This window comes from Schistocerca serialis, chromosome 1 (genome assembly GCF_023864345.2).
Source record: "Schistocerca serialis cubense isolate TAMUIC-IGC-003099 chromosome 1, iqSchSeri2.2, whole genome shotgun sequence".
Classification (NCBI taxonomy): Eukaryota; Metazoa; Arthropoda; class Insecta; order Orthoptera; family Acrididae; genus Schistocerca; species Schistocerca serialis.
In genome coordinates, this window is record NC_064638.1 from 118,304,578 (window position 1) to 118,319,802 (window position 15,225).

At 43.1% G+C, this 15,225-nt stretch overlaps 1 protein-coding gene across 3 annotated transcripts in view; it reads right to left on the reverse strand.

Moving 5' to 3' along the window:
• Positions 1-15,225, reverse strand: part of LOC126463532 (regucalcin-like) — a 265,468-nt gene that overhangs the window by 116,630 nt on the left and 133,613 nt on the right. For 2 of the 3 annotated variants that reach the window (XM_050096167.1, XM_050096165.1), the window contains exon 1: positions 7,767-7,836. The exons of the other annotated variant lie outside the window; for it this stretch is intronic. The gene's annotated coding sequence lies outside the window, so the exon portion shown is untranslated. Of the gene's footprint in view, positions 1-7,766; positions 7,837-15,225 lie in introns of those variants that run through there. 3 annotated transcript variants of the gene reach the window in all.

A 15,225-nucleotide genomic window follows, 5' to 3' on the forward strand; every position in this document is an offset into this window, starting at 1 on the left:
GGACATCACACACATCCATGCCCGAGGCAAGATGCGAACCTACGACCGTAGCGGTCGCGCGGTTCCAGACTGTAGCGCCTAGAACCGTTTGGCCACTCCGGCCGGCAAGCTATAGGGGAAGACGGGTAATATACAATATGTACAAGAACCGCGAGGAAACAGAAAGAGTGGACGACCAAGAATGAAGTGCAAGGATTAAAAAAAGGTGTAAGATGGGGACGAAGTCTTCCGCCCCTGCCGTTAAATCTATACATCGAAGAAGCAGTGGCAGAAATAAAAGAAAGGTTCAAGAGTGCGATTAAAATTCAATGTGAATGGATATCAATGTTAAGATTCGCTGATGACATTGCTGTCCCCAGTGAAAGTGAGGAAGAATTACAGGACATGTTGAATGGAATGAACAGTCTAATGAGTACAAAATATGAACTGAGAGTAAATCGAAGAAAAACGAAAGTAATGAAAAACGGAAGAAATGAGAACAGGGACAAATTTATCAGGATTGGTGGTGAAGTAGATGAAGTTAAGTAATTCTGATACCTAGGCAGTAAATAACCAATGACGAACGGAGGAAGGAGGACGTAAAAAACAGACTACCACTGGCCAAAACGGCATTCCTGGCCAAAAGAAGTCTACTAGTATCAAACATAACTCTTAATTTGAGGAAGAAATTTCTGAGAATGTACGTTTGGAGTATAGCATTCTCTGGCCGTGAGTCATGGACTGTGCGAAAACCGGAACATAGGGGGAAAGAAGCGTTTGAGGTGTCATGCTACAGAAGAATGTTGAAAATTAGGTGGACTGATAACGTAAGGTGAAGTGTTGGCAGAAGAGCCAACACTGTGCTGCTAGAGGAGGCCGAAATGCACGCGTTTAATTACACGCTGACTGGCGCGAGGTCTGGAACAGTTAAGGGAATTAATAGTAGCAAATAAAGTACGTAGTTGATATAATACTTAACTTTAATCCACAATTTGTGAACATCTCTCGTTACTGTACAAGCTTCACAATATTAATTATCAAATGCTATGGCGCCTTGCTAGGTCGTAGCAAATGACGTAGCTGAAGGCTATGCTAACTATCGTCTCGGCAAATGAGAGCGTAGTTGTCAGTGATCCATCTCTGGCTAAGTCGGCTGTACAACTGGGGCGAATGCTAGTAAGTCTCCCTAGACCTGCCGTGTGGTGGCGCTCGGTCTGCAATCACTGACAGTGGCGACACGCGGGTCCGACGTATACTACCGGGCCGCGGCCGATTTAAAGGCTACCACCTAGCAAGTGTGGTGTCTTGCGGTGACACCACATAAGGAATGTAGAGGTTCCCCACAGAATCGGCGAGGAAAGCAGTATATGGCAAACATTGACAAGAAAAAGGGTCGGGATAGTACGACATCTATTAAAACGTGAGAGAATAGCTTCCATGGAACTAGAGGGAGCTGTAAAGGGTAAAAACTGTAGAGGAAGGCAGATTGGACTATATCAAGCTAATCATTGAGGACATAGGCTGCAACTGCTGCTCTGAGATGAAAACGGCATAGGAGAGGAATTCGTGGCGGTCGTATCAAATCAGTCAGAAGGCTGATAAAAAAGTTGTAAACTGTCTAGCTGTGTTAGAAAAGAACGAGAACCCCAAGCGCTATTAGAAAGCATTGAAGCTCAAGTCGTTGTAGGAACGGAAAGCCAGAAATAAGTTCAAAAATGGTTCAAATGGCTCTGAGCACTATGGGACTTAACAGCTATGGTCATCAGTCCCCTAGAACTTAGAACTACTTAAACCTAACTAACCTAAGGACAGCACACAACACCCAGTCATCACGAGGCAGAGCCGGAAATAAGTAAATCTGAAATTTTTGCAGAGGACCTAACCGTGTATGGAAAGGATAGATTAAGTACAGTGCACTGTTTATTGTAGTCGACCATAGTAAATTAATAACTTGTTCCTTTTACAAACTCCCCAACACAGACGATACAGTTGCTGAACAGTTCAAAGAAAACTTGCGTGTCATTTCAAATAGATACCCCCCCTCATACAACGATATTTCGTGGTGGCTTCAATCTACCCTCGACAGGTTGGCGAAAATACATGGCGTTAGGCATAAAACGTCGTCCGAAATCTTACTGAATCCGTTTTCAGAAAACTATTTTGAACAGTTAGTTCAGGAGCCCATCGGAAGTGTAAACGACTACGAAAACGTACTTGACCTCTTAGCAACAAATAAAACTGAGTAAAATCATGACAGATACAGGGATTAGTGACGATAAGGTGGTTGTAGCTAGACTGAATACCGTAACATCAAAACACAAAAGGCTTCTTTTTTTTTTTAAAAAAAAAAGGGAGTAAAAAATTCGCTTGACACCTTCCTGAGACTTATTTCATACGTATGCCGTTCCATACGCTTTGGTTAGTTTTCGGTTGCAACGGAAAACGAATGAAAGAGTTTCGCACATACACGGTTCTCACACGGTTCAAATTACGTTTTGTTTTCTTTCGTATATGGACTGAGTAGTGATCATGGAGAGAAGTCGAGCTGCTGCCAAGTTGTTTCTCTACGGAAGAATGAACATACGAAGGAGGAATGTTAGAATTTAGTGGAAGTACCCTCTCATCAGTTTATGCAGAAATTCGGAGTATTCTGCACCATTTTCCCGAAGCTACAAGAGCACAGTTTTTTAATTACTACACGATGTCAATGAAATCATTTGATGAATTACACGTGAAGCTAAAGGATCGTCTTCAACGCCAAGATACATTTATTGAGGAGTGTAATCAACCGTGCACTGCATTATAAATTGATATCTATTTTAAATAAATTTCATTGGTTATTTTCTTAATTATCAAATCATTTCCTTTTAAATTTCTTCAAAATTGCGAGGAGTTCACTAGTTCTCCAATTGTACCACGTCTTTTATTCGACAAAAACGATTTTTTCAATACTTATCCAAAATCCATCTTTTTAGTGACTTCAAATTCATGAAAGTCGTAGCAAATTTTAACATGTGTTTCCATGCTACCTGCGCCTTAAATTTAACCTTGTATTTTTCACAAGTTTTGTCCCACAGCACTAGTTTAAATTGCAGTGCAGAAATCAGCTGATCCACATCAACATCTGGTGAACCGCTCATTTTACCAGATAATCTGAGACGACAACTTTCAAAAAATAATGATAAGAGATAATTCACTCGCTATTTGTTTAAAACAGACTGAATCGTGCGTGTGTGAATGCGTTCGTTGCTTTCTGTTCCCTGGACACGAGTTCGTACCGTATAAAAACTTAATGAAACCTGAAACTTCCTGGCAGATTAAAACTGTGTGCCCGACCGAGACTCGAACTCGGGACCTTTGCCTTTCGCGGGCAAGTGCTCTACCATCTGAGCTACCGAAGCACGATTCACGCCCGGTACTCACAGCTTTACTTCTGCCAGTATCTCGTCTCCTACCTTGCAAACTTTACAGAAGCTCTTCTGCGAACCTTGCAGAACACAGTTTTAATCTGCCAGGAAGTTTCATTTCAGCGCACACTCCGCTGCAGAGTGAAAATCTCATTCTGTTAATGAAACCTATTTGTGTCGAGTGAGTTCAAATGGTTCAAATGGCTCTAAGCACTATAGAACTTAACATCTGAGGTCATCATCAGTCCCCTAGACTTAGAGCTACTTAAACCTAACTAACCTAATGACATCACACACATCCATGCCCGAGGCCGGATTCGAACCTGCGACCGTAGCAGCAGAGCGGTTCCGGTCTGAAGCGCCTAGAACCGTTCGGCGACAGCGGCCGGCTGTCGAGAGGGTATTCGATGTCTACTGTTTGTTATTAGGTAGCGAATATAAACCGAAGCACGGTTTCACACTTGTTGGCAGCTACCGCAAAAGAACCGAAAACGAACCGAAGCGAATAGAACCGCAGACACGTGAAACAGGCCTGAGACACAGCCTCCATTCCTTCCAATTTGATTATTTAATCGTAGACAAAATGTGGTTCAAATTCAAAGAAATAGGTTATTGCAATGGCTGTGTTGTTAAGAAGAGCAGCGGCAACTACAGCCGTTATGAGATACATGAAACGCGTTCGCAATTGCGAATACGAACAGCCATCAGCTGTATAAGGGAATGACGACAATCTGTCCTGGATCGGGATTCGAACCCACATTTCGCGCTTGATGAAAGGGGTCACTTTAACCGGTTCAGATATCCGTGCAGGACTGAAAGTGAGACCAAACCTTCCACATAATGTCGATCCTGCGTCGCTACCTGTACGTACACACATGCATGTCCGCATGAAAACTGCAACTTTCTTCTTAACAAAAAAAAACGGCTCTGAGCACTATGGGACTTAACTTCTAAGGTCATCAGTCCCCTAGAACTTATAACAATTTAAACCTAACTAACCTAAGGACATCACACACTTCCATGCCCGAGGCAGGATTCGCACCTGCGACCGTAGCGGTCTTCTTAACACGGCTTCTTTCAATCAAAATGTCCTTTCCTGTACGAGGATTACATAATGCATATATGAGAACGGGCTGTGTTCCAGAAATGAGAACGTATGGAAGATTGTGTCTGTCCATCGGCCGTGCACAGATAGGCAAAGCTGTTAAAGGGACTGCTTGCGTAAAGCGGGAAATCCGGGTTCGAGCCCTGCTCCGGGACTGATTTTCATTGTCGCCATTCCCTTATGAATGTGATGGTTGTTCGTATTCGCTACTGTGAATACATTTCATGTATCAGTGAAATAGTATCGACGGCAATTGAGAGATAAGTAACAAAAAAATTGATGAGATGGAGATGATCCCACATGATACACAAAACAGATCAGACCGAAAGAAGCATGCCAAATTTAAAGGTGAAGTTTTGCAGAAGGTCTAAATTTAGCGCGTACTTCAATGCAAGATCTTTTAATACAAGGGTGAGTCAAATGAAAGCCTTAAATTTGTAATAACAACTCGAAATTTCACGCCGTTATCCTGTAAGTTGGTAAGTGTGCTACAAACAGCGTGCAGAATGGCATGTAGGTGGCAGCATACTGCAGATGCACATATGACGTCGCAGTATCAGCATAAAGATGGCCGCCTCACTTGTGACTTGCACCAGGGAAGAACAACGTTCTGTTGTTCGGTTTTCGTGTAGTGAAGGTGTGAAAGCTATTGAAATTCAACGACGAATGAAGGTTCAGTACGGTGATGCATGTTTGTCACAGCAGCAAGTCTACGAATGGAGTAGGAAGGTAACAAATGGTGTGACAACAGTGGAAGATGCTCCTCTTCCAGGTCAGGCACAACGAGTTGTGACTCCACAGGACATTGCAGCAGTTGAAGCCATAGTGAGGGAAAACCGCCGAGTGACATTGAATGACATTGCAGCATGTTTACAGATTAGTCATGGGTCAGCACACCACATTGTGCATGATGTGCTCCAGTTTCACAAAGTGTCTGCAAGCTACGTGCCATGGCAGCTGACTCCTGAAATGAGAGAACGACGTGTTGATGCTTGTGAAGAACTTCTTCGACCCTTTGAACGAGAAAGTGATAGCTTCCTTGCAAGAATCGTTACTGGGGACGAGAGCTGGGTTCACTTCCACCAACCGGAAACGAAGAGAGCGAGCAAGGAATGGCGCCATTCTTCATCACCAAGTGATTTCTATATGTTTGGACCACTCAAAGACGCAATGGGAGGAAAGAAGTTCCGTTCTGATGAAGAGGTACGCCACGCAGTGCATGAGTGGTTACGCGAACTACCAAAAGAATTTTGTTCTAAACGAATTTATGCACTTTGTAAGCGCTGGAGGACTTGCACTGAGCGTGGGTGAGATTATGTTGAAAAGTGATACAGCTTTGTACCATTCCCGCACAATAAATAATATTTAAAAAAATATTTTAGGTTTTCATTTGACTCACCCTCGTAGTGTCCACAACGAAAATCTGCCTCGAGATCTGGCAGAAAACCCAAAGAGATTCAAGTCGTATGCGAAGTACACCAGCAGCAAGACTCAACCATTACCGCCACTGAATGATAACAGTCGTAATTTTACTGATGAAAGCGTCAGTAAAGCAGAGTTACTAAACAGGGTTCTCTGAAATTCTTTCGCAAAAGAATCAAGAACAATTGCCAACATGAGTGCTTTAGAGGTAGATATCCAGAGAATAGTGAAGCAGCTTAAAATCACTTAATAAAAGCAGGAGCTCCGGTCCAGATTTTCTGCCAGTCAGGTTCCTTTCAGAGTATGGAGATACAATAGCATTATATTTAGCAATCATATACAACTGCTCGCTCGTCGTGAGATCCGTACCTAAAGACTGACAAGTTGCACAAGTCGCAGCAGTACCCAAGAAAGGAAATAGGAGTAATCCGCTTAATTAAACACCCATATCACTATACTCTCTTCACCAGAAGAATAAACGCGATGATTGGTCTGAAGCCGTTACCACACGCACACTGGTGTTTTTACGCTCTTGGAAGTTGGTACTATTTAGGTATTACATATCTTATTACTAAGTTACGTTAAATGAAACTTTAAGATATTCTAATGTGTTAACAGCCATCAACGTTTTTATTAGTCACGCTTCAGCTATCTAGTCTTCATTTCAAAAATCGTGTACAGTCACAGTCTCTGTACTGTTGTGCTCCGATTGTCGCGCTGTTAATATGCAGTACGAAAATGCCTGAGGCTGCTTCCTGCTCCATAGTGAAACACGCGTGTCAAACACTGTTAAAAAGTGACGAGAAATAGGCTGTTCTTAACGTTTTTCATAGATTTACAGAAAAAAATCGACTTTGAAATTTTCGAAGGGACTGTATTTGATGCAATTGAGACACAGACACAAATTAAATGTAGGGCGGAATCAGTAGCGATGGAGCTTCTTAACCCAGTGCAGTTCATGGATCGCTGGTTCAAATCATGTCATAGTCATTTTTTTTGTTCAATTCGAAATACCTACAACTCGTAATTGTTAAATTCATAATCGTTTTTATGAATAATGCATATCTTCTTGTTTATAATTACATAATGCAAGCGAAATTCCTGTTTTCATTTTAAATGTAAATTCTTAATTATCCATAGTTTATGAAATATTGTTAATAAAGGTTGCTTAAATTGAGAAAACATAACAATTTAATTTTCTGGACAAAAATGAAAAACCAATTACTCTTTATTTGGACTTTGTCCATTGTTTTATACCACAGACGTCGTCTCACACGAATCAGAGTGACGAGTATCGTAGAAATATGAAAAACAATCATTTTCACAGCATCGAGCACACCACACAAATGTTGCATTTTTACATGTGCGACGTACTGGATCTAACGCACCCGGCGCTTTTTCACGTGTCACTGTCGAACTCTCGCTGGATATATAACGGCACGCCATAAAAGAAAACGAGAAAATGCGGCGCCTGGGTGGCTTCGTGGATTCTGTTGTTGATCGACTCGTTATCAACGAAGCAGACGGGAGTTCCAGAACAGACATGTATTTCTCGGATTCGGATAAGGAAGGAGCTAAAAGATTACCAGAAGACTGACTGTAATTAATACCTTCAGTGTCTTCAGTATTCGACAATACGGTGAAGTCGTAGCAGAATGTTTTTGCATCATACGTAGCTCGGCCAGGAAAATTACCCTGTGCGTAAGTTAGGAATTTTCATCACTGTTGTTTGTAAATAAAATATTGCGTTGTAACTATGTTGTTTAGCATAGCAAGGAGAATACAACTTCTTAGGTGACCAGACGGTGTCAACATACAATTTTAAGGCGACCAGTGAAATGCAATTTCCATACCTGCAGCGCAGTTCGCAATCCGGAAGGGTTACGGCGTCCCACAGGCGACAACTTCACAAGTACTGCGCTCAGCTTGCTCGACTGCGTCGCGTCGCGTGGGCGTTGGTCCAGGAAGGTGGACGAGCGTTCGTGCGCAGACGCAGTAAGCTAACTTGCACCGCGGTCCTTTTATCGCAGCATCCAAACTGAGCTATTCAAATAGTTGTGTCCGATACTGTACGTCTCCGCACTGGCCATCTGTTTGCACAGCTAATACAGCGTCCTATTTACAGTTATCCACAAATTACTGTCCTTGCTGTTCGGTCTACGTATTTTTCACCTTTCTCTTTTTATTGGATGTTTTCTGATTGCTGTAGCTGCAATTACGATGGTGAATCAAATATAAACCTGAATTTTTATAAGTTTATTTAACCTTAACGATAATTTATGTACACGAACACATTTTTCTATATAGCCCCTGAACAGGAAACACATTTTTGCTAGTGGATAGGCACTTTTTTGGTCCTGTTTCTTTAAAATGAACGACACTTTGCAGCAGCCAGTTGCGCACGAACACTTCAACAGCGCTATCGTCATAAAATCTCTAATCTCCGAGTGCTTCCTTTACCGGTCCAAACAAATGAAATCGCGAGGTGATAAATTCGGGATGTAGGAAGAATGTTGCAGTGCGGTGCTGAACAGTTCCAGAATTTTTTGTTGTGTCCGGTCAGCTGCGTATCGTCAACCGTTGTCATAAATCACGACCATATCCCACTTTAGAAATTCGCACATTTTCTGATAATATGAACGTTTCGTGTGGTCCATAATTTGGCAGTAGTACGCAGCGTTGACAGAACCTCATTCGTGGAGACAATCGATGAGGGGAACTCCTCTACAACAAAAAAGGTTGCAAGAACCTCCCCCGCGGAAGGACGGTTTCTAACATTGAAGAGTACAGTTTCGTCTTTTTTTTTTTTTGTGCCGCCATTCAGTGCTGCATTTTTCGATTCCGGGGTGTACGACGGGCGTTTGCAAAAGTAAAAACTACTTACGCGTTTGGGGTAAACCTTTTTTCATATTTCGACGTAGTCTCCTTTTAGACTTACACACTTCGCCCAACGCTGTTCTAATTTGTTGATCCCTTCCGAATAATAGGAATTGTCCAAATCTCCAAAATAGCTATTAGTTGCTGCAATCACCTCGTTTGAATAAAATGTTTGTCCCACCGGCCATTTCTTCAGATTGGGGAATAAATAGCAGTCTGAGGGAGCCAAGTCTGGAGAATAGGGGGAATGTCAAACAAGTTGGAATCATATTTCGATTAATTTTGCGACCACGTCTGCTGAAGTGTGTGCTGGTGCATTGTTGTGATGGAAAAGGACTTTTTTGCGGTCCAATCGCCGGCGTTTTTCTTGCAGCTCGGTTTTCAAACGATCCAATAACGATGAATAGTATTCACCTTTAATAGTTTTACCCTTTTCCAGATAGTCGATGTGGATTATCCCTTGCGAATCCCAAAAGACAGTCGCCATAACCTTTCCGGCCGAAGGAATGGTCTTCGCCATTTTTGGTGCAGATTCTGCCTTGGTAACCCATTGTTTAGATTGTTGTTTGGTCTTAGGAGTATAGTAATATATCCATGTTTCACCCACAGTGACGAAACGACGCTTAAAGTCGTGCGTATTCTTCCTGAACAGCTGCAAACCATCCTTGTAACACTTCTCACGATTCCGTTTTTAGTCGCGCGTGAGCAATCACGGAACCCATCTTGCGGATAGCTTTCTCATGTCCAAATGTTTATGCAAAATATTATGTACCCATTCATTCGAGATGCCCATAGCACTAGCAATTTCACACACCACTCTTCTGTCATCCATCACCATATCATGGATTTTATCAATGATTTCTGGAGTCGTAACCTCCACAGGGCGTCCAGAACGTTCAGCATCACTTGTGCCCATATGGCCACCCTGAAAATTTTGACCACTTTTAAGCTGTTCTAATCGAAGGAGAAGAGTCACCGTAATGTTTATCAAGCTTCTCTTTAGTCTCCAGAGGCGTTCTGCCCTTCATAAAGTAATGCTTAATCACCACACTAAATTAATTTTCGTCCATTTTTTGACAATCACTCGACTTCCTTGATTCACACAAATGCCAAACACAAAGAAATAGACCAATATGGCTGGAACTTGGTGTGAGTTCTTTCCAAAGATGCTACTAACTAAACATGACCTCGATACGCGCCGCTGGTGCCATCTCTCTGACTTTGCACGGACTTTTCATAGGCCCCTCGTGATGGTGCACCCACGTTTCATCGCAGGTCACAGTTCGGTGCAAAAAAAAAAAAAAAAAAAAATATAGTGCCCGTTCGGTTTGGTAGAGTGTCAGCAGCCGTTTGTACACGTCGAGGTAATGAAATTCGTGCTGTACGGTGGGAAGACGAAGCACCCACCTTGCGAACACTTTCTGAAATCCACTACCGTACTACAAAGCTCAGTAGCAATTTCAGCAACTGTTATTCGGCGATCGTCTTACATAAGTTCCTCGAGCGGTGACGGTGAGGTGCACTCTCAACTGTTTCTCGTCCTGGTGAAAACTGTTGGACCCATGCGTACACCTGGGTCTTTCTCAGGGTGTTGTCCACGAACAATGCCGCAAGTCTTCTCAAAATTTTATGACGTTGCGATTCGGACTGGAGAAACGGCAGGACAACGTTCTAGCTGTGGAGGACAATTACTGGAAATGAAAGTAGTAACGAACAGAGATCGCGCCACTCTTCGTTTAGAAACATGTGCGTAAAACAAAAAAAAATCTGGTTTATACCGGGCTCATCTCAAGAAGGCTGGACGCAGAATCTACCTATTTCATACGAACTGTGATGAGAATGTAAGTGTCTCGTTGAAACATATGGGCAAGACTGAGGAACAGAGAGATTTACACTTAGAAAGTGATGTTTCGGATTTAGTAACAGAGTAAGTGGTCTTTATAAACAAAGAAGAATTTTAACTATAATAAAATGTTGCAATATGTTTAAGAGCGACTCTGTGTGATATACAGAGTAAAGATGAGAGAACAGCGCTCTGAAAGTAAAGCGAACATTGAACCTTATACGGTGAATTCAGAAATTCAAAAAGGGCGAAAAGGAAAGGTAAATGGCAAAACAATACCAGCTGATTGTGTAGTTATTTGGCGCCTCTTTGCGGATGAAATGTGTAGTAGAGATATTTCGAACGTGATTAATTAGCATCTGTTAACGTTTCTCCTGTGGTTTTCACGACAGCAGCATGGCGGCGACACGTTGTTAAGTCATTTTTTTCTGTGTTTGCAGTAAATCTCCTTGTAAGTTTCTTAAATTTTCCAGAGAGCATGGGTAACGCCATTGATTTGAGTGTTAAAAGTGCTGTAACATAGCTGCATGTTAGTATTTCTGAAGTTCATTTTCCGCTCAAAAATACCGTGCGAATTCATACCTTAAAGGGGCGGGGGGCATTAGCTCAAATGGAAAATTCATCGTATTCTTGTGAAATTTCTTGTAGTATCCGTTCTGGAGAATATTACACTGAGGTGAGAAAGGTCATGGGACGCCCATATGCACATGTACGCATGGCGGAATTATCGCGTACACAAGGTATAATTTGTGAAGCTGTGATTCGTGTAAAAAGGTTTACGACGTGATCATGGCCGCAGGACGGGAACTAACAGACTTCGAAAGCGGAATGACAGCTGGAGGTAGACACCTGGGACAATTCATTTCGGAAGTCGCTAGGGAATTCAAAATTCCGAGATCCACAGTATCAAGAGTGTGCCGAGAATACCAGATTTCAGGCATTGCCTCTCACCATGGACAACGCAGTGGTCTACGGTCTTCACTTAACAACCGAGAGCAGCGCCGTTCGCGTTGAGTCGTCAGTGCTGGCATACAAGTAACTGCAGAAATCGGTATGGGACGTTCGACGAACGTGTGCGCCAGGACAGTAATGGGCCTTGGTAGCACAACATCGCCTGCAGCACCTGTGCTGGGTTCGTGAGCATATCGATCGGATCCTAGACGACTTTAAAAGCGTGGATTGGTCAGATGAGTCCCGATTTCCGTTCGTAAGATCTGATGGTAGGGTTCGAGGGTGGCGCAGACCCCACACAGCCATGGACCCAATTTGTCAACGAAGCACTGTGCAAGCTGACGGTAGCTCCATGTTTACATGGAATGGTTCAAAATGGTTCAAATGGCTCTGAGCACTATGGGACTTAACATCTATGGTCATCAGTCCCCTAGAACTTAGAACTACTTAAACCTAACTAACCTAGGGACAGCACACAACACCCAGTCATCACGAGGCAGAGAAAATCCCTGACCCCGCCGGGAATCGAACCCGGGAACCCGGGCGTGGGAAGCGAGAACGCTACCGCACGACCACGAGCTGCGGACACATGGAATGGACTGGGTCCTCTGATCCAACTGAACCGATCATTGACTGGATATCGGATACTTAGAGACCATTTGCTGCCATTTATGAACTTCGTGTTCCCAAACAAAGATGGAAGTTTGGTGGATGACAATGCGTCATATCATTGGATCACAGTTGTTCGCGATTGGTTTGAAGAACATTTTGGACGTTTCGAGCGAATGATTTGGACACTTAGTCCGCCCGATGTGAATCACATCGAACTTTTATGGCACATAATCGAGAGAAAGGCTATTTACAATTTGTGCAGAAAGCAGATGGCAGTTACACGAGTCGAGGGACATGAAATCGAAGCAGTGGTTGGGAAGGGAGTGAGACAGGGTTGTAGCCTCTTCCCGATGTTATTCAATCTGTATATTGAGCAAGCAGTAGAGGAAATAAAAGAAAAATTCGGAATAGGTATTAAAATGCATGGAGAAGAAATAAAAACTTTGAGGTTCGCCGATAACATTGTAATTCTGTCAGAGACAGCACAGGACCTGGAAGGACAGCTGAACGGAATGAACAGTGTCTTGAAAGGAGGATATAAGATGAACATCAACAAAATCAAAACGAGGATAATGGAATGTAGTCAAATGAAATCGGGTGATGCTGCGGTAATTAGATTCGGAAATAAACGCTTAAAGTAGTAAATGAGTTTTCCTATTTGGGGAGCAAAATAACTGATGATGGTCGAAGTAGAGAGGATTAAAATGTAGACTGGCAATGGCAAGGAAAGCGTTTCTGAAGAAGAGAAATTTGTTAACATCGAGTATACATTTAAGTGTCAGGAAGTCGTATCTGAAAGTATTTGTATGGAGTGTAGCCGTGTATGGAAGTGAAACATGGACGATAAATAGTTTAGACAAGAAGAGAATAGAAGCTTTCGAAATGTGGTGCTATAGAAGAATGCTGTAGATGGGTAGATCACATAACTAATGAAGAGGTATCGAATAGAATTGGAGAGAAGAGAACTTTGTGGCACAACTTGGCTAGAAGATGGGATCGGTTGGTAGGGCATATTCTGAGGCATCAAGGGATCACCAATTTAGTATTGGAGGGCAGCGTGGAGGGTAAAAATCGTAGAGGGAGACCAAGAGATGAATACACTAAACAGATTCAGAAGGATGTAGGTTGCAGTAGGTACTGGGAGATGAAGAAGCTTGCACAGGATAGAGTAGCATGGAGAGCTGTATCAAACCAGTCTCAGGGCTGAAGACCACAACAACAACAACCATCGAGAGATCAGTTAGTGCACAAAAACCTACACTGGCAACACGTTTTCAATTGTAGATTGCACGGCACGGCACGGACCCCACCAACTTCCCCGCCGTCTCTCCTAGTGGCAACGAGAATACAGATAGATATGTAGTTAATGAAGTACATTTTTTTAATAAAAGGAGGATTAAGGATTAGGAAAAGGAGCTTTACTATCTGTAATACAACATACAGTCACCATTAATTTTTATTTTACAATAACCATTGCCAACTTTGGCCCAAATAAAAAGATATTCGTCTGCATTAAGCTTCTCCTCTCTTCTTGTAGACAAAGTAAATGGCTTATCGGGAACAAGGGTCCCATGCGGAACTTTAGCGAGTAATCCTGTAGACTCTGCTATACTCCAAGTCTTCCAAGCCAAAATATTAGCATCAAGGAAAGATACAAGGTCACCATAGTCTGCATGATTTCCCCAAACAACAGCCATGTACTGCCTCCAAAAACGGCAGGTATTTGAGGCAGCCTGGCTCAAAACTTTTGCAGGGAACTTCCAATAACTTGTTGAGTCCATGCCAAGTCGAGTTGCTCAAAAATGGCTCTGAGCACTATGCGACTCAACTTTTGAGGTCATCAGTCCCCTAGACTTATAACTACTTAAACCTAACTAACCTAAGGACATCACACACATCCATGCCCGAGGCAGGTTTCGAACCTGCGACCGTAGCGGTCGCTCCGTTCCAGACTGTAGCGCCTAGAACCGCACGGCCACGTCGAGTTGCTGCACTATGCCGAGCAAACGGAGGTGCGACACGATATTACGAGGTATCCCATGCGTTCTGTCACCTTACATTTTACATGAAAAAGAAGAAAGCGTTAGATTGGAGATAACGAAAATACAATGAAATACGAAACAAAATAGTGTTTAGTTCTCGTTTACGTTCTTCGTGAAAAAAAAGGCACCCAGGAATATTGTCGAACATGGTCGTTTTGGTGGTTCCCTTGTTGCTGTATGGGGAGTCACAATGTTGCATGGGCGTACCGGTCTCCAGATCCTTGAACACGACACACTCACCAGTCAGCGTTATTGTGACACTGTACTCCCTCCCAATGTGCGTCTGTCTGTGGGTGCATTCGGACCTGACGTCATATTTATGGGTGAAAATTCGCATCGAGCAGCGCAGGTCGAAGAACACTTGAAACGAAAGGACATTCGGCGAATGGACTCGCCTGTCCGTACCCTTGACTTAAATTCCGTCGACCACGTGTGGCATGCGTTGGGGAGATGTATTGCAGTGTGCTCCCATGCACCAACGACCATCCAGCTGTCGTCATCCTCGCTGCCAGAGTGATCTGTGAAATTATAATACAAATTTAAGTAAACAATATGTCTACATTGGGTAAGGAGTGCATTGGGAATAGAAATGCCGTGCGGCTAGGGCCTCCCGTCGAGTAGACCTTCGTCCGGTGCAAGTCTTTCGGGTTGACGCCACTTCGGCGACTTGCGTATCGATGGGGATGAAATGACGATGATAAGGACAACTGGACTCCCAGTCCCTGAGCGGAGGAAATCTCCGACCCAACCGGGAATCGTACCCGGGCCTTCAGGTATGACATTCCGCCGTGTTGACCACTCAGCTACCAGTGGCGGACAGAAGTGCATTCAATATGCAGGAATAATAACACGTTATTGTCTCTTTTGTTTTCTGGATATTCTGATTCTGAATGCCCATGGACACCCTTTCCCCTTCTGCTAGTAAGCCAAATTCCACATAATATTTGTTGGTTGGAATGCAAAGATAATAAGAGTAGCCAAATGAAA